Source organism: Sus scrofa, chromosome 3, assembly GCF_000003025.6.
Source record: "Sus scrofa isolate TJ Tabasco breed Duroc chromosome 3, Sscrofa11.1, whole genome shotgun sequence".
NCBI lineage: Eukaryota > Metazoa > Chordata > Mammalia > Artiodactyla > Suidae > Sus > Sus scrofa.
Window position 1 is genome coordinate 47,139,791 of NC_010445.4, and position 16,435 is coordinate 47,156,225.

At 47.5% G+C, this 16,435-nt stretch overlaps 1 protein-coding gene across 3 annotated transcripts in view; it reads right to left on the bottom strand.

Moving 5' to 3' along the window:
* The window catches only part of SH3RF3 (SH3 domain containing ring finger 3), a 211,122-nt gene that overhangs the window by 11,343 nt on the left and 183,344 nt on the right, over positions 1-16,435 (bottom strand). The window lies entirely within an intron of this gene.

Genomic DNA, 16,435 nt, shown 5'->3' on the forward strand with positions numbered 1-16,435 from the left:
ACCCAACCCCCTTTTCCTTTCTCTCTCCAGACGTGGCACAAGTGCCAGCAGACCAGAGCCTGAAGGTGCCAATCGGACAGCCCCCACCCCCCAGGACCATGTCCCAGCCTGGGGACTTCATCTGCTGTGGGCACCCCTCAGCTCAGGCAGCGGGGCTGGTGATTCTACAGCAGACCCCCAATCTGGGTCCCGAGAGCTGGGTGTCCTGACATGGCTTCATCTGGAGGCTCGGGCAGTACTGAGTGTGTATGTGTTCATGCATGTGTGTATGTGCACATGTGCGCACAAGGGCGGGCAAAGTAGGAAGAGCGTTACACGCAGAGGGGCTTTCAGAACCATGTATGTGCCTTAGAACATGGACAATTTCATGGCTCTCCTGGAATTAGTTTTCTAATGTTCAGGGGAGATCAGCTGGCAGGGATATGGAGTCCGAAACTACAGCTCCTGGGATAGCCCCTCAAGGTCACAGTATGGGATGGACCCTGCAGGGGCTGGATGGGGAATTCCTCTTCCTGCCCAGATTCTGGGCGTTAGTGGGGCTGCAATCCCCTTAATGTGCACCTGTGTGCATCCTCAAGGTTTAAGCTGGTAACATTTTAGTATAAACAAATCTGTTTTCTCTACTCTTAGCACTGATACTGATAGAAAAGGTGGAATCTGATGTTCTGAATGCTGTCCATGGCTGGCATGGGCAAGCCCCCTACCCTAGCCTGGAGAGAAACAGGCGGGCGAGGAACGTGGCACAGGGCAGCCCTGTTCCAACATCAGGAGTTGTGTGGGGCAAACTTTGGAGAGCCTCCATCACTTGGCCACCAGGGGGCGCCATGCAGCTGGCTTGGAGGCTCCCAGGCCACCCCACAGAGGCAGAGGTTCCCAGGATAACTGTCTCCTAACCTGAGCCCAGCAGTGGGTTGGGAGGACACGGTGTGGCTCAAACGGCCTCTGACAGTCCCTGGCCCTCTGGGGGCTCCGTCAGGGAAGCCACCTAAACAACCAGATACCCAAAGACTGCTGGGTCTCAGGTCAAAAAAGCCACAGGCTATCAAATGGTCAAATAGGGCCGTAAAACCCAAACTCTGAAAGTAATTTTACCATGTGTGCATGTATGTGTGTATACATGGGTATGTGTGCATCTAAGTGTACATATGTGTATGTGTCTCTGTGTGTACACATGTGTATGTATATTGTGTATGTGTGTATGTGGGGGGGTATGTAGGTGTTGTGTGTGGTGAGGGGTAAGCACACACAGATGGTAAAACTAAGAGCCACGTGAATGGGTCCCCAGCCTGCAGGTGGCCCTGTGGCGCTGTGCCTAACAGAGGGAGGACCATGGGGGCTGGGAGCCAACTGCCTTTCTCGCTGCTCTACTGGGCTGGGCCCTGCTCTCAGACCACAGGAGGATGAAGCCTTGACACTCAGCCAGAAACCCCAGTGGAGCACAGGGTGGGTACCAGGGCAGGCAGGCCCTCTGGGCATCTGTCCTGGTGGAAGGAGCTCTGTCCAGGCGACTTCTTACAGCCACTGTGCCCACAGTCTGGCTCTTGCCCAGTTCAAGCAGCCTGGCTACTGCTGCTTATGAAGTAAGGCGGAGAAGATGCACCAAGCACAGCCCAGAGCAAGTGGGCCCCTGCCTCCTGGGGGTTTTGAGGGGAAGCCACAGCCCTTCCCAGGACAGCAAATCACCAGGCCCCATGCCAACCTTGCCACCTGCCAGCTGCTCCCCCACCCTCCCACTCCTTGTCCCCTCCCAACTCCCCCAGAGCATGATGTGGGCAGGGCCATGGGACTCTGCCCTCCCAGTGCCCAGCCAGGCTGAGAACACGGCAGGCACTGGACACACTGAATGCACGTGGGAGGGACGTGGGCTCGGCCGGCAGGAGGCCCTGCACTGTCCTTTTGCCTCATGAGCAGATTTCATCCATGAGCACTGGCCTTGCTGGACGGCGGGAGCTGAGAGAAGGGAGAGCCAAGGCTGTTCTGCCCCAGAGGCACCCACACACAGGTGACCTTCCTGTCAGGCTCCGTGATCAAATACGACCATCCTTCTCGCCACTGGGTTGGACAAACGCTGCCATGAAGACCAGACAGCCCTCCCCAAATGCCCACCATCCACAGCAGAATCCCGCTAGCGCCTGCCGTCCCCAGTGGTCACACACAGGAGTCAGAGCTCAAGCCCCTCCCCATCTTGTCTGCATCTGCACCACGCAGCTAAGAGTGGGCTGATGGGCACTCGAGGGCAGCGGGGAAAGGCCCCTGAGGCTTCAGAGAACATTTAGGGGGGATCTGCCTGAAATGTTCATGATCAAGGAAGATGGGTTTGCTGGGGTTTCTCCAGGGACCTGCGTGAGCCCGTGGGGTGTGGGAAAGGTGTTACTGTGATCTGGGAGGACACTGCTTTCTTACACCACTTCCCCTCAACATCCTGCTGCAGTTGACCCTCCAGTGAACCCTGAATGACCAAGGTTGTCATTTCAGCCTCTCTGGGGAACCCCAAACAGCCTGAACTGTGGGAATGAAATGCCCCCCTCTGCCCCCCACCTCCTCCAGAGGGAGGGAGGGAGGCACTTCCCCAGAGCAAGCTGCGCTTGCCCCCTCCCCCAAAGCAGTGAGAGGCCTGGCCCCCAGCAGGGACCGCCTGTCCTCTGAGCAGTCCCCAGCTCCATGCAGTGGATGCACTGTGCTCATTACCCCATCAGACAGAGCTTGCACCCTGCGCTGTGCCCTAGCAAGTCCAGGCGCCAGGAGCAGCCCCAGGCCAGGGCCGCAAGGCCCAGCTTGAGTCCTGCCTCAGCAAGCATTTAAGACGACAAATGCAAGAGATCCCTTACACTATGAATGCATCTCACAAAAATTGTGTTGCTTCTTTTATGGCATGTTTGGATATATACAAATATTTGCAAAAAAAAAAGTTTGTAAAATAGTTAGCTTCTGATATATTTTTGTTAAATGAATAAAAACAACATCACTTCCTGTTACCCCCTTGCCTCGGGAGAGTCCACAGGCAAACAAGGGGCTCTCGCTCCAACTCTGGGTACCAGGAACCAACAAGGGAGCTGGGTAAATGTACATGTACACCTGCCCTCAAAGATCCTGATCCAGCATGTCTGAAATGGTTCTGATCCAGAACCAAGGGAGCGATCAATTAGAAGCCGTGGTCACCTGTGCAACCAGACACGTAATTTCAGAAGTTTGCAAACAGAGATGAAGACTTGGGGAGGGGCCAGCTTCACGCGGAGCCGGTCACAGAAGGAGGCTGAGCACCTACCAGGGGCGCCAGCCCAGGGGACATGATGGGCTTCCAGTCGTGCGGTGATGAGCTGGGGTGCAGATTCTGACCAGAGGGCCTGGTGTGAGCCAGCTCCCAGGCGAGGCCGCTCCCCAGGCACATCTTGTGGCCAGGGCTGTCATGTGAGCAGGAGCCCCATGGGCAGAGCAGCCAAGTCAGGCAGAGGAACAGGTGCAGCCAGGCCTGCAGGCACGAGAAGCTTCAGCCTTCAAGCTGTATTCTTGGGTCTGCATGTCTGTCTCACATGTAAACAACGCCCACATGGTAGAGAAGAGCTTCCAGGTGACAGCAGGAAAACAAATACACATGCACCATGAAATAAAGTCATATCCTACTTTAAATGAATCATCTGGGAGTTCTCTGGTGGCTCAATGGGTTAAGGATCTGGCGTTGTCACCGCTGTGGCTCAGGTCACTGCTGTGGTGTGGGTTCGATCCCTCACCCAGGAATGTCTGCATGCCACAACTGCAGCCAAAAAAAGGGAAAAAATGATCTGGTAATCTAATAATTAAAAAAGATGTTCTTTTATTACAGGAAAACTGTAAAACAATTCACAAATAATAAAATAATAGTTTCTGTCCTTAGAGACCTCATTTCATAGAACATTAATGCAAAAACTTGGCCAAAGGAAAAAGAAGTTTAAAGCTTAAATTAAGAATCGTTGGCAGTTTAAAGTCAATCAAAATTATGGAAAATTGTCTCTGAAATTATAAGAAATCAAAGGGAATATAATTTGATTTATAAAATGTGACATTAACTTTTTCAAGGATTCAATTCACTTCATTAAAATGAAGTAAACCTGTAATGGACCTGAGTGTCCCATCTTCACTGTCACCTCGTTAACCCATGGTAATCAGGTGTCCCCTTCTCTCTAACAGGTGTACTTTGCTACCTGTCTTCTGCCGCTGGGACGTCAGAGCCGCTGGATGGCACATGGAACGCTGGGCAGGTGCAGTGGGCCACAGGGACTGCTGGCTGGCATAGCTCAGCCCTGGTCATCCAGGAAAACCTGGACCTGCAGAACCTGAGGTGCACAGGTGGCATGTGCAGGCTCTAACCCCTCAGGAGTGTGGCTGGGGACCACCCACCTCTGAGAACCAGGATGAAAGCAAAGCCCCACTCTGCCAGGGGCACAAAAGGACAATTTTGTGAGCTGAGACCAGGAGATAGTGGTCACGGGTCAGGGGTCAGGGGCCATCATGTCAGCACTCAGTGATCTGGGGGCATCTGCTGACTGCCCAGGGGAGCACAGAAACTGCTCAGATGCTCTGTTGGCTCAGGGAGCAGGTGCAGGAGGGGGCTCGGGCAATGCTTAGGTTTTATTAGACATTCTGGTATTTTCCTTTTTTTTTTTCCTTTTGTCTTTCTAGGGCTGCACCCACAACATATAGAGGTTCCTAGGCTAGGGGTCTAATTGGAGCTGCAGCTGCCGGCCTATACCCCAGCCACAGCAACACGGGATCCGAGCTGTGTCTGCAACCTACCCCACAGCTCACGGCAGCATCGGATCCTTAACCCACTGAGCGAGGCCAGGGATCGAACCTGCAACCTTACAGATCCTAGTTGGTTCCACGAACCACTGAGGCACGAAAGGAACTCCAATTCTGGTATTTTCTGACTCATTACATCAAACGTGTCTCTTTTTGAGGGGAAACAACAAAATGAAAGTTGCCAAAGTTCCTTTGAACACATGGTACCAGATGTGATGAAGCAGAGAGTTTGCTGTTAACTAGCTTAGGGGTCAGGAGGTGGTCTTGGAGGAGGGGCGCCTGTCCTGAGAGCCAGGCTGACCTGGCCAGCGGGGGAGGGGGCAGGTGAGGGGTCAGGAGGAGGGGGGAGGCATGTTGAGACCTGGGAGAGGAGCGTGGCAGGTCTGGAGGCTCAACAGAGGAGCTGGAGTCGCTTGGGCACTGGTGGGGGGTGCTGGAGGCAGAGACGATGGGGTTGGAGGGAGAGGAGCAAGCCTGTCAGGACACAGCCATGGACATGGTGGTGCCTCTGAGAAGCCCAAGTGACAGCGGGGCCACCATGGGTGCCGTGTGGTTACACAGAGTTTAGAGGGGAGGTGCTGCCAGCAGGAGACAGGAGGTGGGGGCCCATGTGCCTGGGAGCTGGGCTCTGTGCCCCCTTGTATCTATAGGCTTGACATCCCTGCAAACCCGATGCTGTCTAGTGAGAAGCAGCAATGTTCTTGCTGACACAGCACAAGGGACAGTAATGGAGGTAGATGACCTTGGGAAGATGGTCAAAGAATCCTCAGCTGCCATATCAACCTGTGTGCAGTCAGGAAAAGCCTGCAGCCTGTGCAGGAAGGCCTTCTGGGGAGGCACCTCTGGTTCTCACACACCTTTCTGTGTGAGATCGCGTGTGTTACATGACTGGCAACTGCACACCTGGGAAGGTGACACTAAGACTGGGGCAGGGACAGGGTCAGAGCCTGATGCACCTGAACTGGGCAGGAAGACAAAACTGGGGCTTTAAGGGGCAGCTCTGGTTTCACTGAGTGCCTTCAGGCAGCAAGCACACTTGGAGACTTTTGATTGGAGTTTTTTGTTTGGAGAGTTTCCCGTTGGAGCTGGAGCCGGCACGGCTCTGCTTGTCCCTGGAACAGTTACTGTGAGAGTGGAGAAGGTTATAAGGACTAGAATGGGCAGAGCAACTTCAGAAAGGGCAGAGGTACAGGGATCCATGATAAAGAAGAAGACGGGAAGAAGCTAAGAGACAAAAATCGTGCCTTAGCTATTGGCTATTTTACCCCTTAATGTATATTCAAAAATACAGCTCTCACAAAATTCAGAAGATAAAGAGTGATTCATGAAGGCGATAGCATGGGATCAATGGGGATGGGAGCCAGGAGCATGCTTTCTCTGCTGTGATTTTTTTTTCTAGGGTCGCACCTGTGGCATATGGAGGTTCCCAGGCTAAGGGTTGAATCAGAGCTACAGCTGCTGGCCCACACCACAGCCACAGCAATGCCAGATCTGAGCCACATCTGTGACCTACACCACAGCTCACGGCAGTGCCAGATCCTTAACCCACTGATCAAGGCCAGGGATCAAACCTGCATCCTCATGGATAGTAGTCAGGTCCTTAACCTGCTGAGCCACATCGGGAGCTACTCCCCTGTGATGCTGACAGGAGGGGCTGCATCACTGCGTGTTCTCCCCTCTTCCAGCGACTGAACCCATGGTGGTGAAGCCTATGCTGGCCTCCTGCCTGAGGGCTGCACTGGGTGCTCTGATAAGGGATCTGGGGGACTGAGGGAGGGGGGACTGTAGGCACAGGCGTCCTGGTGCTCTGAGCGGGGCCTGAGCTGCCTGGACAGCACCCCCCAAATCAGAAATGGGGGAAGAGGCTGGGAGCTGGGCCCCTGGCAGGTGGTTCTGGGCGGCCAGCCACATTGGACGAGGCCAGAAGAATAGGGAGACAGACATCCTGACAGCCGGCGGCAGATGGAGCTGGTGCCAACGTCCGCATTGGCTGACGGATCGTGAACAGCAGTTAACAGCTCCAAGGCTCAGTCTCCTCATATGTAAAATGGATGACACAGTGATATTTATAAAACTGACATACTGGAAACTATCTCTTGAGAAGTATGACTCTGACACTGTTCTACATACACCAGCTCATTAGGCTCTTAAATCAGCCCCATAAAAAACTGAGTCTCTGAGACATTAAACAGCAGACACTGGGTGTGCATCTCGACAGCGTCTGTTCGACCAGGAATCTATCTGCTCAATCTGGATTTGATCCTAGGACTCAGTTCCAAACCTTGACAATGGCCCTGACACTCTGTCATGAGAACTGAACAAGGCAGGCATGGAGCCAGCAGCCAGCTCTGGGACCACGAGCTGCTCAGAGGTCAGGGATTCCATCACAGACGTGCTGGCACAGGACAAAGATGCAGAGCTTGGAGGGGCAGCAGGGCCACCCCGGGACATGGCAGCTCCTTGCTTCTCTGGGAGCTGCTTCGAGGTGGGACCTGACTGCACCCCCAGTGCCACAGGAGCATGGATGACGACAGCACAGAAAGTGCCCAGCAGGGCACCCAGCAAGCTGCTGCCAGGTCCTGCCAGGCCTCTGGGACAGGACAGAGCCCTTCATCCATCTGTCTGGCCCCTGTCAGTGTATGTTTCCCATCCACACAAACTGAGGCCAGAGGAAGCTCAGCGCATCCCCTCTCAAAGGTCTGTGACCCTCTGAGACTCCTGCACAGTAACAGGCTGAGAACGCCCTCCCAGTCCCCAATGGCCCAGGTACCAGGAGGCCCTGAAGCCCCGGCCAGAGATCAGGAGCAAGAAGCCAGCTGCGAAGACTTGTTTCCACATCTTTTTCAAACTCAAGCTTGCTGAGAGGAAGCCCACATGCCCTTCCCAGCTCCTGGCAAGAGGGAGACAGCACGGGATGAGGAGAACTTGAGCACAAAGAGACACGGGCCCTGAGAGACACGCAGCTGGGCCCCTCATCACCTGAACCCTGGGATGTCCTCCCAGGGCTCCTGGTGCTGGACTGTGCTTCGCCACCTTCCTGAGTGGAGTGGATTCTTTCTGCCAGTGCCACCCTCTCCCAGCCACATGTACACATGCCCAACACAGTCTCTCACTTGCTCGTTAACCTTCTTTTGCCTGGAGCTTAGACATGAGCTGGCTCTTCAATGCCCTTCCAGCCCCAAGGCCTCAGAAGAGCTCCAGGTCTTGTATCTGCAATTGCATCTGGACAGTCTTTTAAGGTAAAAATCACACAAATAAAACCATCAAGAGATGCCTAAAGCTCAGAGCTGGAGGACTGGGGAGGCCTCCACTAGCCTGATTAGAGACCACAGGTCCACAGTGGGGGGATGCTGCTCCCCAGGCCCCGCCATCCCTCTCAATTTGCAGGTGTTGCCCCTTCCCAGGGTCCTGCTCCTGCTCTTCTCCCTCTGGGTCAGGTGGGAGGAACACCAGCACCCCCACACTGTGTTCAGCAGCAGGAAGCAGCCCAGCAAGCAGACAAGGAGGGGGTTAGGGGTGCACCTGGTGTCTTGTATTCTACTTCTTGTCTACCCAAGGTGGCTATCATGAAACAGCATAGACGAGGTGGTCTGACAACAGGAACTGATTTTGCCATAGTTCTGGAGGCTGGGCCCAAGATTAAAGTGCCAGGACGGTCAGGTCCTCGGCAAGGATTCTCTCTGCCTTTTCTTTGTCCTCACATGAGAGCAACCTCTTCCTCTTCTTATAAGGCCACTAACCCCTCATGAGGTTCCCACCCTGATGACCTATCTAATAATCCCCCCCCAAGCTCTTGTCAACAAATACCATAACATTGGGTTAGGGTTTCAGCACATGAATTTGGGGGGGACATAAATATTCAATCCATAACCTCCTGTCCTCACCTCCCAAGTTCATGCCCTCTTCACAAGCACGTACATACATTCCATCCCAACTGCCCTGGAAGTGTTAACTTGCTTCACCGTCACATCTGAAGTTTCAAGTCCAGGCAGAGGGAGAAGGAGCAGCCCAGATGGCAGCACAGGAAAGCTCTGAGCACACCTGCTCCCCGAACACACTGAATCTGCACCCATGTTTAGAGCAGTTCCTCCTGAAGGGGACCCCAGGCGCGCTAAACAGCTCCTGCACACAGAAGAACCACACGGACACAGGAGGAACGATGGAGACACGGCAGCCATCCCAGCGACCTTCAGGAGGGAGGCACGCTGCTGAGGGGCCTGAGCCCAGACTCTCCAGCCCTGGACACCATCAAGAACAGCAGTTTGTGGGCATCTACATGGAAGGAAAGCCACTGACTGACCCTAATGCTTCTGCTAAACAAGCAGGGGACCGCTGGAGCCCTCTCTGGAGCTGGAGGTACAGTGGACACCACTGTTTGAGTCTCCCTGGGACTCCCCCTGGCCTGTGCCTGCTCCGGCCCCAGATGCCCCGCCAACGTATCCTTGGGCACTGTGCTCCCAGGAGCTTTCCTCAGCCAGTGCCTCCTCTCCAGCCCCAGTAGCTGGGCAAAGCTGCCCACTTTACACTGGGGACACTCTACACAAGGCTGCTCCTTCAAGACCAGGAAAGGCAGTTGTTTTGCCCAATTCATAGAAACAAAAACCAAAAGTCAAACCAAATGAGGAAACAGAGGAACATGTTCTAAATGAAAGTACAAAATAAAACCCCAGGAAGCCCCCAATGAAGTGGAGATAAGTAATTTACCTGATAAAGAGTTCAAAGAAACAGTCATAAGGATGAGAACCAAACCTAGTAGAAGAATGGAGGGACACAGTGAGAATTTCCACAAAGAGAAAGAAAATATAAGAAAGAGTCAATCAGAGATAATGAATACAATAACTGAAGTGAAAAATCCACTAGAGGGAAGCAACAGCAGATTAGATGACAGAGAAGAAGTATAAAAGATCTGTAAGACAGAATAGTGATAATTACATCAGAACAAAAAAAGGAAAACTTTTTTTGTCTTTTCGTGTTTTTAAGGCTGCACCCACGGCATATGGAAGTTCCCAGGCTAGGGGTCTAATCAGAGCTGTAGCCACCAGTCTATACCACAGCCACAGCAATGCCAGATCCAAGCTGCATCTGTCACCTACACCACAGCTCACCACAATGCTGGGTCCTTAACCCACTGAGCGAGGCGGCCAGGGATCGAATCCACAACCTCATGGTTCCTAGTCACATTTGTTTCCACTGAGCCATGGCAGGAAGTCCGGAAAGCATTTTTTTTTTTTAATGAGGAGAATTTAATGGAACTTTGACACAACATCAAACATATTAACATTTACATTATAGGGGCTCCAGAAGGAGAAGAGAGAAAGGAATGGAAAACTTATTTGAAGAAATAATGGCTGAAAACCTCCCAAAAACAGAGGAAGAAAGCCATAATTTCAAGTCCAGGAAGCAGAGTCCCAAGATATCCAGAGAAAGAGGTAATTAAAATGGCAAAATTAAAGATAAAGAGAGAATCTTAAAGGCAGCAAGAGAAAAACAGCTAATTACATACACTGAAACTCCCATGTCATAAGACTATCATCTGAATTTTTTTTTTTAGCAGAAACTTTACAGGCCAGAAGGGAGTGGTGGGATATATTCAAAGTGCTGAAGGAAAAAAAAAGAAAACACCTTACAACCTAGACTACTCTATCCAGCAAGGTTATTATTAAGAATTGAAGAAGAAATAAAAGAGTTTCTCAGAAATGCGGAAACTAAAGGGATCAATTACCACTTCCTTGCCCTACAAGAAATGTTAAAGAGTTTTATTTAAGTGGAAGAGAAAAGGCCACAACTAGAAATAGGAAAATATATGAAAGAAAAAACTCACTGGTTAAGGTAAACATGTATTGAGTACCGTAAACATATAGTAAAGGCAGTGGATTAGCCATTTAAAAACCTAGTATGAAGGTTAAATGAGAAAAGTAGTAAAATCAACTATAACTACAATGAGTAGTTAAAGGACACCAAAATAAAAGATATAAAATATGACATCAAAAACATCATGAAGGGGGAGTTTAGTGCTTTGAGAATGGCCTAGAACTTAAGCAGCTATCAGTTTAAGAGACGGATGGATATATATATGCACATATACATACATATACACAGACACACACACATATATTTGATATATATATGAACTTTGTGGGAGCCACAAACTAAAAATGTACAATGGATACACACAAAATAAAGTAATCCAAAAGGCACACTTTACAAAGATTGTCATCAAATCACAAGGGGAGCGACCAAGAGAAGAAGAAAGGAAGAGAGAAGAACTACAAAAACAACCAGGAAACAATGAACAAAATGGCAACAGGTGCATACTCTTCAATAATGTAAATGTAAATGGACTAACTATTCCCATCAAAAGACACAGGATGGCTGACTGGATAAAGAAAAGACCAGGGCCATCTATACGCTGCCTACACGAGACCCACTTCAGATCTAAAGACACTGAGAGACTACAAGGGAGGGGATCGCCAAGCAAGGAAATGAGAAGAGAGCTGTGCTGGCAATACTGCTATCAGACAAAACAGACACTCTACAGCAAAGACTGTAACAGAGACAAAGAAGGGCATTATATAATGATAACAAGAAGATATAACATTGTGAATATATATGCACCCAACACAGGAGCAACTAAAAACATAAAGCAAATATGAAACATAAGAGATACTGATAGTAATACAATAATAGTGGGAGACTTTAACACCCCACTTACATCAGTGGACAGATCCTGCAGAACAAGACATTCAATGAGGTAACACTGGCCTTAAATGTCACATTCGATCAGATGAAGGTAATAGGTAATATATAGAACACTCCATCCAAAAGCAGTAGAATACACATTCTTTCCAACTGAACATGGAACATTCTCCAGAACAGATTATATGACAGGTACAACACACGTCAAAATAAACTTAAGAAGACTGAAATCATTTCAAGCATCTTTTTTGTCCACAACCATATGAAATTAATATCAATAAGAAGAAGAAAACTGGAAAAAAACATGGAGACTAAACAACACACTAATAAACAACCAATGGGCCACTAAAGAAATCAAAGAAGAAATTAACAAATACTTGGAGATAAATGGAAACACAATGATCCAAAATCTATGGGATGCAGCAAAAGCAGTTCTAAGAACGAAGTTCACAGCAATACAAGCCTACCCAAGGAAGCAAAAAATATCTCAAATAAATAATACAAATATACATTTAAAGGAGCTAGAAAAAGAAGAACAAGCAAAACCCAAAGTTAGTAGAAGGAAGGGAATAATAATAAAGACCAGAAAAGAAATATATGGAGACAAAAAGAAAAAGAAAAAAAAATGGAAAAATTCAATAGAAAGCTAAGGCTTCATTCTTTGAAAAGATAAAAAAAACTGACAGACTCATCAAGGAATAAAAAGAGAGCTCAAATAAATAAAACCCGAGGAGAAATTATAACTGGGACCACAAAATACAAAGGATCATAGGAGATTACTATGAATGATTATAAGGCAAAAATTAGACTACCTAGAGGAAATGGATAAATCCTGGAAGCATACCAACTTCCAAGACTGAATCATGAAAAGAAAATCTGAATACAGACTGAATACCAGTAACAAAACTGAATCAGTGCTCAAGAAACTTTCCCCTAAAAAAGGTCCAGGTCTAGATGGCTTCACAGGTGAGTTCTACCCAAGTTTTAAAGAAGAGTTATACCCATCCTTCTCAAATGATTCCAAAAAAGAAAAAAAAAAAAAAAAACTGAAGAGGACAGAAACTCCCAAGCTCATTTTTATATGGCCAGCATTTTCCTGATACCAAAAGCAGACAAGAGCACCACACACAAAAAAAGAAAAGTATAGGCCAATATCCTTGATGAATATAGATGAAAAATCCTCCACAAAATATAAGCAAGCTGAATCCAATAATACATTGTAAGGATCACATAGATCAAGTAGGATTCATTCCAGGGATGCTAGGATGTTTCAACATCCCTAAATCAATCATTGTCAAACACCACATTAAGAAAACAAAAGATTGGGAGTTCCCGTCGTGGCGCAGTGCTTAATGAATCTAAGAACCATGAGGTTGCGGGTTCGATCCCTGGCCTTGCTCAGTGGGTTAAGGATCCAGGGAGTTCCCGTCATGGCGCAGTGGTTAACGAATCCGACTAGGAACCATGAGGTTGCGGGTTCGGTCCCTGCCCTTGCTCAGTGGGTTAAGGATCTGGCGTTGCCGTGAGCTGTGGTGTAGGTTGCAGACGCGGCTCAGATCCCGCGTTGCTGTGGCTCTGGCGTAGGCCAGTGGCTACAGCTCCGATTCGACTCCTAGCCTGGGAACCTCCATATGCCGCAGGAGCGGCCCAAAGAAATAGCAAAAAGACAAAAAAAAAAAAAAAAAAAAAAAAAAAAAAAAAAAAAAAAAAAAAAAGGATCCAGCATTGCCGTGAGCTGTGGTGTAGGTTGCAGATGCAGCTTGGATCCCATGTTGCTGTGGCTCTGGTATAGGTTGGTGGCTACAGCTCCGATTTGACCCCTATTCTGGGAAACTCCATATGCCGCAGGAGTAGCTCAAGAAATGGCAAAAAGACAAATAAGAAAAAAGAAAAAAAGAAAACAAAATATAAAAATCTTTGATCATCTTGATAAATGCAGGAAAAGCATCTGACAAAATCCAACATTCATTCATGATGAAAACTTTCAACAAAGTGGATATAGAGGGAATATACTTCGACAATTAAGGCCATATATGACAAATCCTCAGCTAAATCATACGCAAGGGTGAAAACCTGAAAGCTTTCCCTCTAAGACCAGGAACAAGATAAGAATGCCCACTCTTGCCATTTTTATTCAACATAATTTGGATATTCTAACCACAGAAAGTAGGCAAAAATAAATCAATAAATAAAAGCCATCCAAACTGGAAAGGAAGAAATAAAACTGTCACTATTTGCAGATGATATGATACTACATATAGAAAACCCCAAAGACTCCTTCAAGAAACTATTAGAACCAATAAAAGTATTCAGTAAAGTTGCAGGACACAAAATCAATATACAGAAAACTGTCACAATTCTACACACTAATAATGAAAGAGAAATGAAGAAAACAATCCCATGTATAACTGCATCGAAGGAATAAAATATTTAGGAATAGATTTAACCAAAGAGGTGAAAGACCTGTTCTCTGAAAACTATAAGAAAATCTGTGGAAGGAAGCTAAAGATAACACAAATAAATGGAAAGATGTAGCATGTTTATGTATTGTAAGAACTAATATATATACATATTTTTTGTCTTTTTAGGGCTGCACCTGTGGCATATGGAGGTTCCCAGGCTAGGGGTCCAGTGGGAGCCATAGCTGCCAGCCTATACCATAGCCACCGAAATGCCAGATCCTTAACCCACTGAGCAAGGCCTGGGATTGAACCCACAACCTCATGGTTCCTAGTCGGATTCGTTTCTGCTGCGCCACAACAGGAACTCCAGAACAAATATTGTTAAAACATCCAAATCAATCCATAAATTGAATGCAATCTCCATCAGAATTCCAATGGCATATTCCACAGGACTAGAACAAACAATCCTAAAATCTGTATGCAACCACAAATGCCCTGAATAGCCAAGACTATCTCGAGAAAGAAGAACAAAGCTGGAGGAATCAGGCTCCCTGATTTTAGGCTATACTACAAAGCTTCAGTAGTCAAAACAGTAGAGTACTGACAGTAAAACAGCCCCATAGATCAATGGGACAGACTAAAGAGCCCAGAAATAAACCCACATGTATACGGTCAAAAGATTCTATGAGAAAAGAGGCAAGAATATACAATGGGGAAAACACAGCCTCTTCAATAAATGGTGCTGGGAAAACTGGACAACTACATGTAAAAGAATGGCACTGGAACACCGACTTACATCATAGACAAGAATAAATTCAAAGTGGATTAAAGACCTGAAACCATAAAACTCCTAAAGACACGGGGGTATGCGTGCTGTTTGACATTACCCTTAGGAACAGTTTTTTTTGGATACATCACCTCAGGCAAGGAAACAAAAGCAAACATAAGCAAACAGAATTATTTCAAACTAAAAAGCTTTTGCATTGCAAAGGAAACCACCAACAAAATGAAAAGGCAACCTACTGAATGAGAGAATCTATCTGCAAGTCATAGTTTAATAAGGGGTTGATATCCAAAGTATAAAGAACTCATACAACTCAATACTTTAAAAACTCAGGAGTTCCTGTTGTGGTGCAGTGGTTAACGAATCCAACTAGGAACCAAGAGGTTGCGGGTTTGATCCCTGGCCTTGCTCAGTGGATTAAGGATCTGGCACTGCCGTGAGCTGTGGTGTAGGTTGCAGATACGGCTCGGATCCCACGTTGCTGTGGCTCTGGCTTAGGCCAGTGGCTACAGTTCGATTCGACCCCTAGCTTGGGAATCTCCATAGGCTGCGGGAGCGGCCCAAGAAATGGCAAAAAGATAAATAAATAAATAAATAAAAATAAAAACTCAAATAACCCAATCAAAAAATGGGCAAAGGATCGGAATAGACACTTTTTCAAAGAAAACACACAGATGGCCAACAGGCATGTGAAAAGATGCCCAACATCACTCACCATCATGGAAAGGCAAATCAAAGCCACAGTGAGATATCACCTCACACTTTTCAGAATAGCTGTTACCAAAAAGATGACAAATAAGTATTGGTGAGGAAGTGGAGAAGAGGGAACCCTGGTGCACTGTTTGTGGGACTGTAAATGGAAACCGGCTGCAGCTATGGAAGAGAGTGTGTAGGTTCCTCAAAGACTGAAAACTAGAACTTGATGTGCTTGTGATCTGGCTGTGATGTCTGTCTCCCCACTGATCACCAGCATTGACCTGGCTGACCTGGTCTCCTTCCTCCCTCAGCACTCCATGCATCCCTCCCAGTCCAGGAGGACCATTCTGCAGTCAAGGGTGTAGGAGTGGCTGTGCTCCCCTACAAATCAGGACTTCCCAACAAGGTCTGCTCATAGAGTGTAAAGTAGTCAAGCTTCCAAAACTCCAGACACATCTGAATGAGGCATCACATGTGGCATCTGCCTTTCTTTAAAAAAAAAGAAAAGAGAACTACCAAATAATCCAGGAATTCCACTTCTAGGTTCTGAAGAAAACAAAAACACTAATCAGAAAAATATATACATATGTACCCCTCGTCCACTGCAGCATTATTTACAACTGTCACGATATGGAAAAAATCTAAGTGTCCATCAACAGAGGAGTGGCTAAAGAAGATGAGGTCTATAAACACAATGGAATATTATTCAGCCATAAAAAGAATGAAATAATGCCATTTTCAACAACATGGATGGAAATAAGTGAAATAAGTCAGACAGAGAAAAATACATACTATATGATTTCAAGTATATGTGAAATCTAAAAAACAAAACAAATGAACAAACAAAACAAAACAGAAACAGAGTCATAGGTACAAAGAACAAACTATTGGTTGCCAAAAGGGAGGGGCTGGGGGAGGGGAGAAATAGGTGAAGGGGATTCAGAGAAGTAACTTTCAGCAGCAAATAAACAAGTCAGGGATGTGAAGAACACACAGTGAATGCAGTCGGTAGCACTCTTAACAACTCTGCATCGTCTCCTCAAGGCAAACATGTGTACAAATATCAAATCATTAAGTGGCG